Here is a 19945-nt window from a genome sequence, read left to right on the forward strand (position 1 = left end):
CACAGCAGGTCAACACACTAAACTGAACCCAAGTGCGCCGATGTGGAAGAGAGCGACATCTAAGGCCGGAGACACACACTACATCACTAAAGAAAATAGAAAAGGGTAGAAATTGTCAATTGATCAACAAACTTGATTGCCCAAAAACCAGACCGAGGCTGGATCACAGTAAGTGTTGCTTAGGAAGCCAAATCATACATGTGAAAAGGGAAGGAACGAAAGAAAAACAGAAGAGAATGAAATACAGTTACTTAACACAACATTAAGTTTCCCAGGGTCCTGTGTCATTTGTAATTCATGCAGTGCACTGACCACAGCCGCACTCACTCCTGACATCCAACATGTCACATCATTTTCAGGAACTGAGGCGGATAATTGCAATAACCTGACACTCTGTGACAGCCATACACTGACGTCTTTTTCTAGAATAACATGATTAATGAGTGATACAAAAACTGAGTAGCACATACATGTCATACTGTTGGTACTGTTTAGCTAAAAGTTAGGAAGAACTACTTTGTTGGCATTCATGAGTCTTAAACCTTCTGTCATACATGGAATAATGGCAAAATAAACTTTAAGACTCTTTTGGTCTTGAGTGACTCAAATTTGAAGGTTGCAATAACCAAATGTCACAGCGATAATTGTCTCTGAAAGTCAGGCAGTGTGTCATCGTCCTTAACGGTCTGGGGTGTAAATCTTCAGTCGGGAGCTCTTTCTTTTCCAAGCAGCCAACAACTGTGCTTCGATCTGACGGAGGGCTGAGCCTGCAGTGACATTCCTCACATTGCCAAGATGGACAAGGTATAGGGTCTACTGTCCAAACACACACACACGGTCATCTCCTTGTCTTTCTGTCCCACCTGGGGTCCTCTGCAGCTTTGTGGGCTTAAGAAACAGAAACACACACCCCTCATTTTAAAATAACCTCTGTCTTGTTCCCTGCACTGCCGTCCTTGTTATGATAAGGAGTGTGTCTAAGATGTCCTGACTCACACGCACACATAGACACTAATTCCCCACATGCTCTGGAACAGTGGCCTGAATAAGCAGAGTGTGGAGGGCCGAACATTCAGCAAGCGGCTGCAGGAATGCCAGCATGTCAAATGCAGCAACACATACTCACATACAGCAACCTGAACCGAGCAGCATTGTTCTGACAAGACACTGACAGCTGCTGTGAAATAAAGACGAAAAAATAATCAGGACAGGAGACAGGGAAGGAGGAAAAACAGAAGAAAAAAACAAGAAACGAGAGTGCAAAATGGACTGAAAGTGAAAACCCACTGTCGGCTCAGTAAAACATTAGAAATCATTAACTTACAGTAAAACGATCATATGCATATAAAGCTCTTTCATAATACATTTTCCTTGGTATTAGATGGGCATTACATAATTTTGTAACACAGGCCTCTTACATTATATTATCCAATAAATCAATAAACAAACCAATAATTAAGAAAAATATAATAATACAGAACTGCAATTTTTCCACACAGAAGATTAAAAAATTATTGTCATAAATTTAGTGATGATGAAATCTTGGGGAAAATGTGTCATATGATTTGTTATTCCATGTGTGTGCGCCAAACTACACTTGACCTATTAGCTCAGTTCCTGGAAGCTTGGAAGTTGGACATGATGGGAATTACTGGGATGAGTTAAATGTTTATATAAATTAACTGTGGTGTAATTGAGCCTATTGCACTGAATATAAATAGATAAATAAATAAATAAAAGTACATTTGAAATGTCAGCTCTTGTTTTTTTTAATTTTTCTTTTTATCTCCAGCCAGAATGGATTGGAGAAATCAAAACCAATCAAAATTAAACTTTTTTGGTTAATCACAGCCTTTTGAACCGTTTATGATGGAAGGAAAGAGTGAGAGAGGCTTTACGAAAGGGAGGGGGATTACAAACACAGGACGAAGAGCACGGATTAGCGAAGGAGGACGAAGGCATTTAGTTTCACAGCTAAAGGTGTCAGCTGTGAATATTTAATGTCAGCATTTTCTCTTGTTTCTATTCATGTTAATTTACTCATCTGCTCTCATTTCACTCGGCCTGCCAGCTCCATTTACACTACAGAAGCATTTCATATGGCTAATATAGGATCCATATGGCCCCAGCCTTGTGATTGTTGTGGGCTTAAAAAGAAGTGTTCCTCTAGGTTAAAACTGGATATGCATGCATTCGAATTCAGGAGCGACATCCTTACACTGAATTGATTGATATGAATAAAATAGCCAACACTACACACAAAATAACTTTAAAACTCCTGAATGCAAACAACACAACAAAACTGAGCAATAATGACAACATGAAATAATAAAACTCATAAAATAATGTTACAAACAATAAAGGGTAGCTCTCCTCCTCTTGCTTGCTTAAGGTTGTGAGTAGTCTTGTTTAGAACATGACTGCTTACATGTATTGCATAAAAGCTTGGCAGCTGAACACATCTATCCCATCCATCAAGGCTTTAGTTACATACTTTCTAGAATAGCATGATAAGGGTTTAATACCATTTCTCCACTGTAAGCCTGCACTTCAGCTAGATCTGTATTTGATGACACCATGCTTCCTCTTCAAGTATCTTGTGCTACAAAGTTACAAATTCAATGAAACAATAAACTGCCCATATAGCACATAAGTAGCATCAGTTCCACTAATTTACTGACACTGCACCATTTTAATTCAAACAAGCACATCCATAAAAGCATACCACTCTCAAGCTCTCCTTTACATGTGTAAATTCAGAGAATCTAGTAATGATACTGACTTGTATCTCATGTGAAAAGAGAGACATTTGACATCACGCACATGCACACAACTTAACTTATGAGTATGTTCTACAGAGACATGGGCATTCACACACTTAAGTGTACATTCGGTGTGCATAAATACCTTGTATAAAAGTGTTTTTCAGATACACGTCGACAGGCCTATAATCTGAGCGTGTGATTAAATCTTTAGCTACTAAAGTTACACTGAAGCATTTTATCTGTGACCCACAGAGAGTGGGGGAGAATTGGCTGCATTGTCTTGGCAGCAGACACAAGACATGACATGATGACAGATTACTTTGTGTGCGCATGAACGCAACAGAGAAAGCAAGAAGTCGTGCAGTTATTTATGTTAGTTATGTCCTTAGCAAGAATTTCAATCAAGCATGTTGCATATACATGTACTTAAGCAGCCAGCGTGCAACTGGCTTTCTGCCATAACGGTATTCCCTAAAAATCTCGGTAAACAAAAAACGGCGCACATTATTGATTCAAGTAGGTGAAAAAGTTCCGCTGCAGATTACAATAACGATGCCTTAGCTAATACAATTCTACGGTGTTGGGAAGGTTTATAGAAGGTTACTGACAATTTCTGTACTTCTACAAGCTACTATACAACCCACTTCAGTTCCTTTTTTCATACTTTCATGAGTTCATCTGTGTCACAGCTGTTGTCATTGATGCCTGCACCGATCTGTGCTGGGGTCTTGCTGTAACTCTCTCTGCCTTTTCGAGTTTCTGAGTATAGTGGACAAAGTAATTATTTAATTCCCTTTAATTTGTAAGTCTGCTCACTTACAAAGAATGGATTTGCATATCACTGTGAGAAATAATTATTTGATCCTCTAGCGAGAATTCTGGCTTCCAAAGATTGGCACACGGATTACAATCAATCAATCAATCAATCAATCAATCAATCAATCAATCAATCAATCAATCAATTACTGATAATCCTGATTTCAGCTTGTTATCTTTTAAAGCACACCCTTCCACAAAATCAGTTTCTTCCACAAGACTAAAGAGCTGTCAAAGGACATCGGGGACAAGACTGTAGACTGGAATGGGCTACAAAACCATCAGCAAGAAGCTTGGTGGCAGCTAATGCAATTATTTATAAATGGAAGAAATATAAAACGGCCATCAGCCTCATGAGGTGAGGATGATTATGAGAAAGGTGGTAGATCACCCTGACACTACACGGGAGGAGCTTGTTAATGATCTGAATGCAGCTGGCACAAAAAACAACACTGGTAACATACTACGGTGTAACCTTACAGTGCCTGCAAGGTCCCCTTGCTCAAGAAGGCACACGTACAGGCTCGTCCTGAGTTTGCCATCCAAATGAGTCAGAGAAGGGTTTGGAGAAAGTGCTGTGGTCAAATGAAACCAAAATCCAGCTCTTTATTTGCCCATTGTGCACCAAGATGGGAAAAATATTTCTTTAACAGCTGGGTAGTGGCATGAAAATAACTTAACGTGACATATTAGACTTCATCAAGTACAGGAGAACATAAAACAACCACGCTGTCGCAAGCATTTACATAAAATAGAAAACTGCAAGTCACAATTGGGTTTCAAGTTTCAAGCGCTTTCATGCTTTTAAAGTTCTAGTTTTTGCTCCTGTTTGACTCAAAATCTTGTGAGACTGAATAAAGCTGAAAAACACCTTCAACTTTATTCCTGGCACAAAAATGGATTGCGAAAATTTCCTGATTTTCCTTGCTTCCTCCTCAGGGTTTCGTCACTGCATTAATCCAGTGCAGAAATTCTGACCTACAATAAAACAAAACAAAACAGAAAAAAACTCAATAAAAGTGCTTGTTGGCAGTGTCTATTTTATATCTATATTTGGAATAAAATCTTCTGCTTTCAGTTCCCTGCTTAGGATGACAGACGTGCATAAACACCCACGCAAACTGTCAAGAACCTATGTTGAGTAACAGAACTTTCAGCTGTTTCTTAATAACGGCTATATCTCATCTTATATGTAAACACGGCCTGTTGCACATATGACTTGCATTCATACTTACACTGTAATGTCATCGTTGCAGTAAATATTTTTTACTATAAGTTGGTATGTTGCTTGCTGAGCAAAAGTACTTGTATATATTCAAATGTCTTTGTTTGTGTGTCTTTGGTGAGTACTGGATGAATAAGTTCACAGTAAGGACGTCAGGAGTATATTTGGTTCTTTCCACTGCTATATATTAGTCAGCTTGGCCTATCAAAAAGAGGGAAGTATGGCTATGTTTATAAATCCCCATGTATGTGTTTTTGTGTGTCTGTGTATTTATTAGTCACTTTCTGACCAGTTGGTCTTGGCCAAGCAGTGGTCTGCAAACAGCTCACCATAGAGACATAAGAGTGAAAAACTCCAAATGTCGACATGTGCAATATGTTTGATCAGAACTGCTGCGTCACAACCTGGCAGAGTTAATGATGGGAAAAGCAGTCCGATAAAATTGCGTTATGAGTCATAGCTGAAGTGAAAATACAATCCCGAAATCACCCCCATGTGATAATTACCGACATTCTAATTACTCAGTTTGCCGTAACTTGAACAACAGTCACCAGCATAGCAGTAGCAAAGTCAAGGAACAGCTTTGTGGACTTTTTCTCATATAATCAAATTTTTACTTGTAGCATGAATTGTGTTTTATTAATAAAAAGGAACACATACACAACATGAGACAGAGTAGGGGAAATAGAAAAATGCAAACAAGAAGAAAAGCAAAATATTAAATTATAGGAAAACTTTACACTCTTTTTGTTGCTGTAAGGATATTTAAGAGGCGGTATGAATATACATATATTACCTCAAACTCAATACAGTGGATGCAGTCACATCCAAAGGAAACAAGAGATGATTTTTAGTCTTGCTGTTTAAACAAAAAAAAAGAAAAAAATCCAACAGAACAGCAAAACAGCAGCATGTAGGAAATGGAAATGTCTGCTATTTTAAGACAGTCACATTAAAAATAGAAACTATATGTACCCAGTATTTTTGCAGAACTTATGACAACTTTTTTTTTTTTTTAGCAAGAACTTTTTTTAAAAAAAAGTAATTACGACTTAAAAATAAAGCTTCTTTTTAACTCTCAAATTGAAAAAAGCAAATGCATGGAGGAATGCAACCCTCCATGACTTCAAGTTTTTTATGCAAATATCAAGTGCATAAAAATTGAAATGTGGATACCACAGAAACCTTAGAATCCCAGCTAAATGCTCACATATACCGTTAGGGTTAACTACCAAACACAGGGAAAAAAAATTCACAGCAACTCGTAAAAATCACATTGAGGATAGTTCTATTTCAGCCTGATTTAACAGTTTGGCAAATTACACATCCACCATGCTTTAACCTACCCGTGCAAGCTGCATTTTAACAAACCTCCGTCCCTGCTTGTCTTTCTTGTAAGTCTTGCTGCTGCCCTGTTTGTGCCAGGCTTATTGTGTTTGATGGCTGGGGAGTTTCAAGGATATTACCATACCTTTAAATATAAATGACTGCAAATGGCAATAAGAATTTTCTTTTGACTATAATGGACCTAGCTGATTTACCTAAGTGTCATAAGAAAAAAAAAGGGAATGTGTAGAGCTTTACATATATCGATTATTTTAAAAGTGGTGTATGGAATGGTGCAGGTGACCTGGCCCTAGTTAATGTAAAATAAATTGTTTCTTTAGACCAAATTTTCTTCTTGCATGTTATGTTAAAACAAAGGCGAAGGAAAAAGAGCTTTGTGCTAACATGCGTGCCCTCATCCAGGCGCACACTATTCATTGGACTGTCAACCTCAACAGATCCCCCGACACACACATAAACTATGCCAGCACTGTTTCATTAAGTCAGATTCCTTGAAATTGTTTATCTGCCTGCTTATCGATGCAGCTTATTGGTTCTACTTACACTTGCATCTCTATCAGCTGATTTCAGACTGTGCACCAGAACCTCAGTTTCTGTCTCTTTATGTTTTTAAAGTGGAGTCACTGTGATGATCACTTTAAAGCCTCTTTGCAATGTTTTTTTTTCTTAATCTTTGCTTTGTGCTCTCGGCTTTGTGTTCACACCTACGTGCTAAGAGAAAGAGCATATGTGTCTCCTTATTAGGATAGGAATTTCTGTTAGTTGTTGTGTGGGACTGTAGCCTATAGGTTTATATTGGTAATTATGAGACAATGAGTAACAACAACAACAACGCAAAAGTAATGTAACAAGTACTATAATAAATGACTTTCTCCTGGGAGTAATTAAGTAACATTACTTTTAAGAAAAAATGTTTTGTGTAACATTTGTAATTCATTATTTCTTTTGGATAATTACGCTGACCACACAGCATGCAAATAATTTGCACAAATGTAATGTCTGATACACTGGTTCACAATAGTGGTGAACCCAGTGAGAATTGATAATAGAATTGATTCAATTAGTGATATTGCGAACGGAATTCTTAATAATTCCCATTTCTAACTCATGCATAAGCTTGTATTAATATTAAGGCCCACAAGTGTGCATATATGAGCATCTGTGTGCACTTAGATTAGTACAACTCAGCCATGCAGTGTGCATGGGTATTGTGTGCAGAGCCAGAGTGTGACCTACCAGTTTTCATCTGCAACATGCAAGTTAATTTATTACAAAGGTAGAAAATTAACAACTTTAAATGCATTAAATGATCCCTATAGAGTCAAACTCTGATGTTGTTGCTGGACAGTGTAGAGTCCAAACGTCAGGCTTGGTGAGAAAACATGACAATACAATTAAAATGCTTTTAGCTGCAGGACACACAGATCTCTAAATGAATGCTGGTGATTCTTATCTGCTAAAAATTACAATTTTTGTACCATTCTTTTTGCATATTCCTAAAATGTGCGAGTTTTTTTTGTCTTTGTGTCCATCAGCCTTATCACCCAAGCTGAATCATAGCCAAAATAAATTAAAAGTTTTCAGTACCTTGATATTAATCATCTCACACGTATTTAACGATTTTGTGGTGGAGGAATACAAGGAGACAAAAGAGGAAGTGGGATTTCTGGGGCAAAAACTAAATTGCACGTGTGATAGTGGCTAATAAATGAGATATAAATAACTGCAGCCTTTAAAAAAAGAGCTCTGAAACTAACCTAATTGCCTGCATGGCATTTCTAGCTATATCCAATTGGCATTCGTCAACAAAGATAAAGTGTTGCGTTATTTACTCAAGATTATATACACAAATTTTATATATGCACATAGCTCTAAATTAAAGCTAAACATTTCAGTACTTTGCAACCTTTGAAGTCTTTTAAGCACAACTTCCTTGGATTAAATAAATCTTACAGTGTGGTTATGTCTTTAACTTAAGTTTATTCTGGTAATACTACCTTTACAATATACACCATCTTCAACTGAGAACAAGAAAATTCAAAATAACATAGTAGAGAAAATGAGCAGTTAAATTGCACATATAGACAGTTAGGTAACTATAAAAGAAAAAGGAAGTGTTAATGCTCTACGTGGCTGGAATTCACTCTCTCAGGGAAAAAAAGTCAAAGCAACTCCAGCTGCCGAGCAACAGCTGCTCACATAAAATGTATCTTAAAAACCATAAAAATGAAATAATTGAAACCAAGTTTAAAATTATATGACGACTCAAATGAGTACTTATGCGCATTTAGTGCAATGCTTTATGCATCTCTGAAGTTTGATAATCAACTTAAAAGATAACCAAACTGACTTAAAACAGATGTCTTTATTGGCATTTACTATGTGACTCATGGCCGTGATCCACATCTTGATAATTACCAGTTGCAGGTTTGCTTCTCTTCAAAGCTGATGAAATGTAAAAATATGTGTTTATATTCACTTTATTAGTTACACTGCCAGTATTGGGTTGGACCCCCCTTTGCCTTCTCAGATTTAGCAAGGTGCTGGAAACATTCCTGGCAGATTTTGGTCCGTACTGACATGATAGCATCACAGTTGCTATAAATTTCATGTAAATCTTACATGTGCAGCTTTGTTACCACCACATCTCAAACGTGTTGTGCTGTGCTGAGATCTGTGGAGGCCATTTAAGCACAGTGAACATACTGTCACATTCAAGATATCAGTTTGACATGATTTGAGCTTTGTGATATGGTGAGTATAAAGAAATTGACGTGGTCATTAGTAATCTTCAGGTGGGCTGTGGCAGACACTGACAAAGCATTTTCATCTGCTTTTTCAGACCTTTTTTCTGTTGCCATATGCAGGAAAATTCCAGTAGCTCAGCGGTTTCTTTGTTCAGATTAGAGACCAAGGCATTCAGGAACCAAAAACCATTCCAGGTTCAAAGTCATTTAAAAAAGAAAGTCATCGTTCTTCCCCATTCTGATGTTTTTCTTTGAACTTCAGCAGATAATCTTAAGACTGTATACTTCCCTAAATGAACTGAGATGCCGTCATGTGCTGTAAAAATACAATGGCCAAAGTAAAAAATGGCAAACAGTGCCATTCTCTAATGACTGACATAAAACTGTACAGATTTTCCTCAGCGGTATGTTCTTCTTAGTTGTTATCATGAACAGAAGCCTGTCCTTGGAGCCTGTTTCAGCTACCATAGAGAGGTGGGGTACACCCTGGACAGGCCACCAGTCTGTTGCAAGGCTAAGATATATAAACAGACAACCATTCACACCTATGGGCAATTTAGAAGCACCAATTAACCTAACCCCACTAATTGCATGTCTTTGGACTGTGGCAGGAAGCCGGAGAGAACCTGTGCAAATATGGGGATACTATGCAAACTCCACATAGAAAGGCCCTGTTGGAGTCCAACTCAGGATCTTCTTGTTGAGAAGTAGCAGTGCTAATCACTACGCCACTGTGCTACTCCAATCCCTATTCCAGCATTTGAATGCTCAAATTCACAAGAGAGAGAGAGAGAGAGAAATTTGAAAAAAAAAAAACCACTGCAAGGAAAACTTTGCATGGTTAACAACAAACTGGTGGCAACCAAATCTTTCACATAGTTCAAAAAGGATTTCCAAACCTTTTCACATTTTGTGTATTTCAATATATAGTGGGGTACGCTATTCTTTCCGGTGGAAGGCTAGCCGTTTTATCCGGTTCATAACACATAGTCTATGAGTTTGTTGCCACATACTTCCCCATATTTGCTGGCCCAGCTAGTAAACCATAAATTTGTTGGTGCAAGACCCCATTCTTATCCACCTGCAATATCCCTTTACAACATATACATTTTCATGACATTATGAAGAAACAGATGCAGACTGATTGTTATTTTATTAGTGAAGTAATCGGAAATTTGTGCACTGCTACTGAATCAACATGAATGTTGGTTGATTAATATTTTTCATAAATGTTATGTAACACACAATAATTGAAATGTTTCGTCTAATGAATTTCATATAATGAATGTGTTTGTGCTGTTAGTGCATAGCAACAGGCTGTTTTTAATCAGGTCTAGCAGGTTGAGTATGTAAAGCGGGTTGCTGCAGTGAAAGGGCTCAGTCAGCAATCAGACCACACACACGCACATACATATGAACAGCAATCTGACTTCCTCTGTTCAGTCCACTATCTCTCTTGGTTTCCTGCGTATCTGACAAAATAAGTGAAAAACATTCACTTTCAACATACTTTCACTTCAGCTTCCTAAAAGCTCTTGGGTGCTGAACAAGCTTGCAATATACAGAGAGAAAGAAAGATAGCATGGGAAAGAGGAATTAAAAAGAGATGGTTCATTATTACTCTGCAAAACCATATTTGGCTTGCTCTGCACATCATTTACCCAGAGAAAAGTTCAGGCTGTAGATTTCCTTTAAATGGTAAATGGCCTCCACTTGTGTAGCGCTTCCTAATTGTACTGCTTCTTTATTCACCCATTCATGCTTAAATATTTGGTGGTGACTGAGCTGCAATAAAAGGCATTGACCTGGCATTGGGTTTCAGTGTCTTGCCCAAGACCCTTTGGCAACTCAGTGATGTGACAACCTGCTTCACCACATAAACCATGGGTGCTCCATTTTAAAAGTTACATTTATGAACCAAAGAATCTTTTAAATGCAAACACATTTAAAAGCTAAAGTTATTGGAACTTTAATCTGGTAAATTTAGCATTTAATTGGGAAAGAAATTATGTGAATATGAAGTTGATTTCATAGATTTGGCAGTAGTGTTGCAAAACATCAGCCAGACAATTTCATAAGCTATTGTGGTGAGACATACCTAAAATTCCTAATAGCAGACACCTTGTGTCTGTCTAGTGCTCACAGGTTTCCCTGTCATCATGGTCCAGTCTGGCCAGACTCATGCCATTCTTTAAACCACTGAAAGATACAAAATAAAGTGTGTTGTTGGGGTTTCTACTTCAATGAACATGTATGAGAAGCACCAAGCATTATGACACAAAAGTACTCTGTTCTAATTATTGTACATCTGTTCTTCTTACGCAAATTGCTCCTTTTATAAAATTCCTTATTAATCACTTGCACCCACGCCTCATTGGCAAATAAAAATATCTCCTACTTCACTGAAAAGTGTCTGCTTAATGTTACTGAATTCTGATTTGACTGTGTTGTTTTAGATCCATTCTTTTGAGAAGTGCAGAGTACTACAGTGGCACGTGCAGCAGGGTGACAAGACCCCACACTGAGAACAAAATGACAGTGCACAGAATAAAATAAAGATAGGACTGGGCACACAACAAATATACATCACCGTACGTAGCAGAGTGGTAAGTAAACAGTCAGGAAACAATAAAAGTGAAGCAATGACTGGACCGCTTTACCACACGGTTGTTATCACAATGGGATCCATATGACAGCACTCTGATGGGCACGTCAGTTACTGCAAGAGTTGCAAAAGGATGAAAGAAAGAAAAGTAATATCTTTGTTGTCCAAACTATTTTTCAGTGTTCTGAAGGGGGACTGTGCTTTCACTTTCACTGTTAACACCAAACCTGCGACACAACTTGGAACTGATTTTGTCCAACAAATCAGCAATTTATTAAGAGGAATGTTGATAGAATTGTATGCAAATTACATGTGCAAAGACGTTATTTTATCCAACGCGTCCCCAAACTCAACAGTCATATCACAAACACACCAGAGTTGTCTGGGACTTTTGCTTTCGCTTCACTTTCTGCTTGGTTCAATTTAGGGACTGAAAAACTGTGATTTTTCTCTTATTCACACAATTTCTACAAATCACCCATGGTTTATAATAAGAGCTTGTACGACCAGTCTGTGGGGAAATGCAGTCTGTTATCCAATGTGCAGTTAACAAGAAAACACAGAGCAATTTTTGGTTCACGCTGTTATGTCCTCAGATCCTAGAAAATATCTAACCTACGATTGAACCCCCCAAAATAACTTGTATCATGCAATATGCAATATAACAGATATGTAATTCTGAAATAACTGAACCTGTATTGTCTACTCTAGGCCTAATGCCAACTGAAAATAGTAGCTGTTCATTAAAATTAAAATTTGGCCATTATGTCGTCTTTAAATTTAGTAACTTTATTTATGAAGTTTTCACAACTCTAAACCTGCATTCAATAATGAACAGTTTTTCACAACACTGACTGAAAGTCGCAGATACATCTAATAGTGTGTGGAAGTGTTTGGCAAACATTATGCAGAAGAGTTGGAGTATAGCTGTGGCTGCAGGTTGACTAACCTTGTGTTGAAAGTGAGTGAAGACACAGCAAAGGACAAAAGTTGGGTTCGTGTTTTGACATAACCGATTACACAAACATCATACGGTGCCTTTCTGCTTCCTGCTCAGGACCCACAGGAAGTGGGTCAGTTGTTTGCTTTTGCGTGAGAAGAAAAGGGAACCTTCTTCGGTGACGTTATTCTCACGCAGACAAACTGAAATAACCCAAGCTGCATTTTTTTTTTGGCTTTTTCTCTCTCAAACTCTCCATCCTCCCTAAACAGAAAAAAGCAGAAGTGTTTTAAAGAAGGTGTTGGTGACTCAATGTCTTTATGGTTAGCTCTGTCTAGCATTTTTGCTGCAATTAGTCAGTGGCCGTTATTATTTTCACATTTTCGCAGCTACTATGGAAAACTGTAAACCGCAGAAGGCAAAGAAGTTGTGCGAAAAAGCATTAGTAGCTCAGAAGCTAACTACAGATACAGGTCTAGCATATTTAAATTCTAAATATTGTGTGGAAGTTGACATAACTGTATCTTGCGATTTTCCCCAAACAAATGCATCATCATAGGAAAATTCTTTGATAGTTTTGCTAACTGGACAAAATGTTAACTTATGCTAATCTATATTTTATGACTCACTGATGCAGTTGATGCTTTGCTAAATGCTAATTAAGCTATATGCTAAATTGACGGTAATCCGTAGATGATGAGTCATTAGGGTAGCTTATGCTTTGCTAATTGCTAATTGAGCAAAATTCATGGTAATCCTCACAGAGCAGTGTAATGAGTCACTTCAAGATGCCTCACAGAGACGTTTAATCCGTGGGAAGCAAATTAAGGAAATTCCTCTGCAGCTGCTTCATTCATCTTAATGTCTTTGTGTGTGTGTGTGTGCGTGCGTGTGCATGCGTATGTAAGAGAGAGAGGGACAATTGTGAAATAATCGCAGATTACAGACGTGTGCTCGGTGATCATCATTTTCGCTCATAATCAGTTAAGTTCTCATCAGCTCTTAACACTGACGTAATGAAGTAGATGAGGCAGCTAAGCTTCTGTTAATTTCCCACCAGCTTAATTCACATGAGCGTTCTGTTTTATGATTCACACATAGTTCAAGTCAATTTAAAGACCAAGAGTTGGCCTGTTTTTTAAACATTCCCAGAATTTAACATGTCATCATCAACAATTTAAATTCTAAAAAGATAGATGTCTGCACATTAGCAAGATCTTCAGGCAAGAAACAAACTTTCTTGGTGCCTGAGGCCTTTTGGTTTTAATGAGCACTCATGTTTGATTAGTCTGGATGGAGAACAAAAAAGAGATTACAATCTAAGACCTGCCAGCTGTTCTCTGACATTTAGCTATTATTCGTTTTTTAAAATTTGCCTGTATTTTTAAATAATCATCAGTGGTCAGAACAGAGGTCTGTAGTATGAAGCAGGATTTGGAATTATGCAGGTAACCTCAGGCTTAACCCTATGAAAGTGGTTCATGTCTTCCCAGCGTACATCACCATGGTAACCTATACTGTGATGGAGCATCTTATGTTTGAGATTAGCAATAAACAGATATGAAATCAGTACCTAGTGACCACTCAAATCTCTAAAAATATTCCTGGAAAATCCCTTGAAACGTTGCGCATGTATTGTGAAAGCATATAAAATATTTGTCTTTCCTTGATTATCATCAACAGGAAATGCACTCTTATTCCTGCTGGCTGCAAATAATTTAACAACACTTTTATTGTTCTATAGATTGATACATGATCCTAAAATGGGAACATATTTTTGTGACCTTATAAATCTGTCCCTCTAAAATTTGCACATAGTCTAAGCCTACACTTGAATTCTGAAATCTTTACTCTCTGTCTCTTAAACACCATCAGGGATGCAACAAAAAAAAAAAAAACCCTAAAACTTGTCCATCTAAATATTAATTTAATGGAATAACAGCTGTAATCCATCAGTGTCTTTATGGCAGAGCATTGATACTCTGTTAACTTTAAATTATAGACATATTTTATCCATGTTTCTGATTGGTCAGATGCTGCTAGCACTACCACTTGCATCTGAACTCGGTCATTACTAGACTGGCAAAGCCTGGGTTGGCTTATGGAGTTAATAACCACCTTTGTGTTAATGCTTAGCCTGATTGCCGATGGTTACATTGAACTTGCTTCACAGTACAGGGCACTGGCTACACCAGAAAAAAAAATCCATTGCTATCACAGTTAGCAGACTTTGGGATCCTAGATTCTCATTGACTAAGTGACTGTAACAAATTAAACTGTTAAGTAGCTATATTTAGAAATTATAGTGTTAAGTTGGAAAACTGTTGTAAACAATTCTATACATTTGTATCTTTACATGTATAGCTTTTATTTTGTATCTTGAATGAGTTATTTATACTCTTAAGCTTAACTGTAAACACCTGACCTTTTTTAAATTTATGCTGTGGGTTAGACAATGTCAGTAAACCCTATTTCATGTTGGTACATGCTGTTCTCAAATTAGTCCTTATTTAGTCTATATTCAAATGACAGGTAACTGTCTTAAAATCTTTCATATGGGAACATTAGCCAGCCACTTTTTTGTAATGGTGCCAAGGTAATTTACTTTTTTAACACTGTAATGCACCACAAATGTAACATTTTTAGCTTTAGTATTTTTGTGTATATTCTCTGTGCATGTTTTATTCAAACAGGACTAATCACAGAGAGTTTCTGTGTAAAAAAACTGGAACATGGAAAAATATTTGGCAGTCAGGATCTTATTTGTTTATTCAGGACACTTTGTCTTCTATGTCAAGCGCTGCATTAAACAATGGATGCTAGAATGAATGAGGCAAATATGACATGAAGATCTTAGTCCTTGTTTCTCTAAAAGTTGCCTGTATGAAATAAATCAACTGGTACTGCAGTGAGTCTGAATAGAGAATATTTTGTCATCAGCTTGTCTTAGTATGAGATTACTGCTAACAACAGGCAAACAGCGAACCATGTGAGAGTGATTTACCTCCACGCCAACTCGCACATGTTTGTGTCTGTTTTGTAATCTGCATTTTAAGACACGCAAAAAGGAACTTGACAGTATTGCCCACACCACATGTCACTCACTGCTTTCTCCGTTTTCGGCCTCTGCAAGCCTTTTTTTTGGCAATTGTGGTCGCCAGATCTGAGGGGGAAAATCCCCCTTAAATGCAACCAGGCTATTGATGGTAAAATGTCTAACAGATCAGAGAAAAGGGAAGACATGGAGGAGAGGAAGCGACATGGAGCTCTTTGATGGCAGCGTTGAGGACAGCGTCTGCGTGTGGCATGTATATATCTGTCTGTATGTGTGTATATATGTTGCTCTTTGTGTGTGTGTGTCTGCATCAGTGTGGGTGAATGTGACCATATTGTATATATGTGACTTTGCACGGCTAGTTGTCTGTCATTCCGCCCGTGAGCAACCGCAGTTTAGATACACAAAGCTGAGCAGGGGTGGTACAGTGAGTGTGTGTGTGTTTGTGTTGGTGGGGAAGCAGGGGTGTTAGCAGTCATTGGGTTTCAGCGGTTAACCCCTAAACTTTTTATTTTTTCAGAGGAGTTTGGGATTAGTGGGGGGCATTTTAACATCAGCGCTGGTGTGTGGGCACATTATGTTCTTTATGGGCCCAGAGCAAGCAGGAGGGGAGGAAGTGAAGGGAAAATGGAGTGGGAGGAGAACATATGAGGAAGTAACTGCCACCAGTCCCCCAATACCAAGCTTGTACCCCCTACCCTCCATTCCCTCTCAAAAACACCCTCGCACCACCACTGGAGAGAGAGGAGAAGGCTGCTGGACCACAGACCACCCAGAGAGATGGAGACACACCGATACAGACAAAAAGACAGACAGACGATGAAGATGTAACATAGTCACAGACACACAGGCGAGAATCCATTGTGAACCTGAAAGAATCAGACCAAAAGCATTTGGTAAAGAAAAAGTAACTGATTTATAAACTTATTGAGACACAAGCAGTCAATCAGTCAGGCAGTTAAAAAAGACAATTGATAAACCAATAATAAATAAATGAACAGAAAAGGAATGAATGACAGAAGATAAAAGAAAGAATAAGTTCATTATGAAAGTCATGACTAAATCCTCATACCCATCCAGGTAACACCAATCATAGTGCTGATATGGCTTGCCTGCTTCGATGTTGTGATAAAACACTAAAAAGAGAGAGATAAAGTTTAATCTGTTAAAAGCCAGGTATTGCAGTCAGCTGGTTTAACGTAACAGTGAAAGAAAAAACTAACTCCAGGAAAGTGTGATTAGAAGAACTAATACTGCTGGATTTAACCCACTGATCCTAATTTATAAGCACACAGAAGATGTAAAAATAAGCAGTACGAAGAAAAATTGTAACGTTTCTAAATCAGATATCACCCCATGAAAACAATACATTTGCCAGCAATCATTTTAGGTAACGGAAGTAATTAAAAAAAATATTGCAAGAAGTGCTGGCAGAGCTCAAGGACAGACTGAAAGTGAGATGCAAAACCCAGTTAAATGCTGGTATGACAGGACACACACACACATGCACACACTTCACTGCTGATGGAGAGACATACTGAAAGAAACCCAAAGGATACATTAAGGCATTGATTCTGTTAAACTTTGGTGTGCAGGCGGAAATTGACAGGAACAGTCATTTGGGAAATGAAAAGAGTGAGTTTAGGGGAGAAGCACGTTTTGAATCTACTAATATATCATATAAATCACTCAAGTACAAATACTGGTGAAATAATATTTGTATTCATTAAAAAAATGAATGAATACTCCAGAGGAAGATCCAGTTTTTGCACTCCAAATGAGTCAAGGCACAATTCTTAGGTTGAGCTGGGATTTTCCCTGAGCTGAAAAAAAGCCCCACTCATTTCTACATGAAAGAAAGGAATGAAACAATTACACCATGGACAACAACTTAATGAATGCATTAAAAAAGAAAAATATGTGGAGAACCTAATATAAATGAAACAAAAGGTAACTAGAAAGAATTTTTACAGACTGTCACTCTCTAGGGAATCATCGCTGTGACTTTTGTTTTCATGTGCTTTTGGTCCCAGGAGTAAAGAAAAAAAACCCTCTATGCTGTTGTCTTTTATTTCAAACATGTTCTGGAACAATAGAGGTCTGTCTATCCACAAGGCCTGTTTTCATTCTCCGCTCATTCTGGACAAGATACAGAACTTCAGGAAGACAGAAAGGTTGAGCAAAGGACCGCATTTATCCTCATGTCTCTCTCACATTATGTGCATTGCTGCAACAATGCTCTCACACACCAAGCTTCCCGTGTGTCCAATGCAAGGAATAAGAGGACAGATCAAGGACAGATGATTTCACAAATATGCAGTTTTCTTATGTCTTCGCAGCTCTTCATACATGTATCTGTATGCATTCATATATATTCACATACTAGAAAACTCTTATGGTGTCTGAAGAAATCCACAAAGCTCTGGTTTGTATGCATGCTGATGTCTCTATTCTATATGTACTGTGAATATGTGAGCATATAGCGTATGTGGGTAGATGACAGAGTTCTGAGTTCACCACATCAGTGTTAGCAGTGTGTTTGTGTGGTTTCCTCCACTTCACCGCTGCCTCCTCCACTAAGTGTCACTGCTCCTCTGTTTTCTCTCTTTCACCCCAATATTGTTAACATCATTAAAGCTTTTCTTTTGACCATTTTTTCATTTTTTCAGATGGTCATTTTTTCAGTCTGAAAATGGTTTATTTACAGTTGAAACTAAATCTGCCTCACTTGTACTACTGTTTATGTAGGTGTATGTGGTTCTTAGAGAGAGGACATCTTGAAAATTAATATATCATCCTTATTCTCAAAGGACTGCAACACACACGGGTCTTCTTGACAAAGCTCCTGGGAAGTAGTAGGAGTACCCCTATGTAATGCTGCCACCACGGTTGTGACAACATTTGGATTAAAAGGTGACCGGATAAAGTGGGTGGAGATCTCAACAAGGAATTCAGCTTTTTCAGTATTGTGCAACAGTTTTGAGCCACCACTCATCTTTATATTTGGCTAGGGAGATACAGTAAGACATAGGTACAGTGATTTTTTGAAACGTGTTTAAACATACATGGAAATAGAGTATATTAGGAAAAAAAAGTTTATCTGTGGTAAGCATATCTATCCATTATCTATGCCTTAAATGCAGCCCCAGAGCCTTCACTCTTTTTACAGAAGACATTCACTGTTGGACCTTCCAACCTTCTGTGCAACAATGATTTGAACCAAAAGTTTGAAATTTGGACTCATCCCTCACATCAGTGAATGGTAGATGGATCAAATGAAGACCTACATCTGTCAGGTCCTGTATCAGGTCTTTGCTGGATTTTTTTTTCTTTTTGGTTTCTTAAAGATGTGACTTTCAGATACTTTTAATCTGCTGTAGACAGTTTTTATGCTTGCGACTTTTTGTTTTCACTGCTACTTGTCCAGTCTCCTCATTTTTTTCTAGGAACACACTACAAGATATGCTAGGGTTTCAGCTAATAGCTCTTTGGGACTTGCCATGGCTGTGTAGACACAACAATATTTCATCCCTTGAGTTAGGTGCCATTCCTATACTTGAACGATTCATAGGTTAATGTAAAATGGCTTAACAAAAAACAAACAAACAAATAAAGAACCGGACTGAAAGTGAGTTAAAAATGTCTAAAGAGCAACGTTGAAAAACTTTCTGAAAGCCTGGAACTATCATATAGATCATCTTAGAAATTACAAGAAAGTCTGGCTCCTAGCAAGCAAAATACTAAAGACTGATTTCCTAGCAAGCATTTCAAAACTCACTGAAAAATCCAGTATAAAAGTTGTGCCAATGTTGGAGATGTAAATCTGCGGTCTGCTCTACATTCTTTACCTGGTCGTCCTTCTGGGCTCTTCTAGCAGGGGGAGATTTGCGTACAATGATGTTTATATATTATACTCTTTACATTTAGAACCAAACAAAATATTGTAAGGTCTGAGATGAGTAAGAAAACCATGAAAAACCTGTCAGTTATGAGGGTGACTGGAGTCAGTGACTTCTCACTCTGTACTCCATTTCATATCCTACTTTGCTAATGGACTACAACACAGGAAACAGATTTATAATCCCATCATGAGGGATAGAGAGGCAATGCTTTTGACAGTTCATCCAAATAAATTCACCATGCAACACATAATGAGACAGAATTTACACATGAACATAAATGGGATAAACTGGTGGGGAGAAGCCAAACTGGTTGTTAATTAGAGTAAAGAAACATAACTTTGCTTTCTGTATTGCACTAATGTCCATTGCAGTCACATGACCACAATCCATCTGATCCATCATTTTGGATGTGTGACAGTCACACAGACAGCCCTAGTCACACAGAGTTAGAGACCAATCCAGCACCATATGGCAACCACTGGTTGTAAGGGGAAAAACGATAATGCCCCAAAAGGTTGTGGTTGCTGGAGATTGATCACAGTC

The sequence above is a fragment of the Pelmatolapia mariae genome, linkage group LG10_11, assembly GCF_036321145.2.
Source record: "Pelmatolapia mariae isolate MD_Pm_ZW linkage group LG10_11, Pm_UMD_F_2, whole genome shotgun sequence".
Lineage (NCBI taxonomy): Eukaryota > Metazoa > Chordata > Actinopteri > Cichliformes > Cichlidae > Pelmatolapia > Pelmatolapia mariae.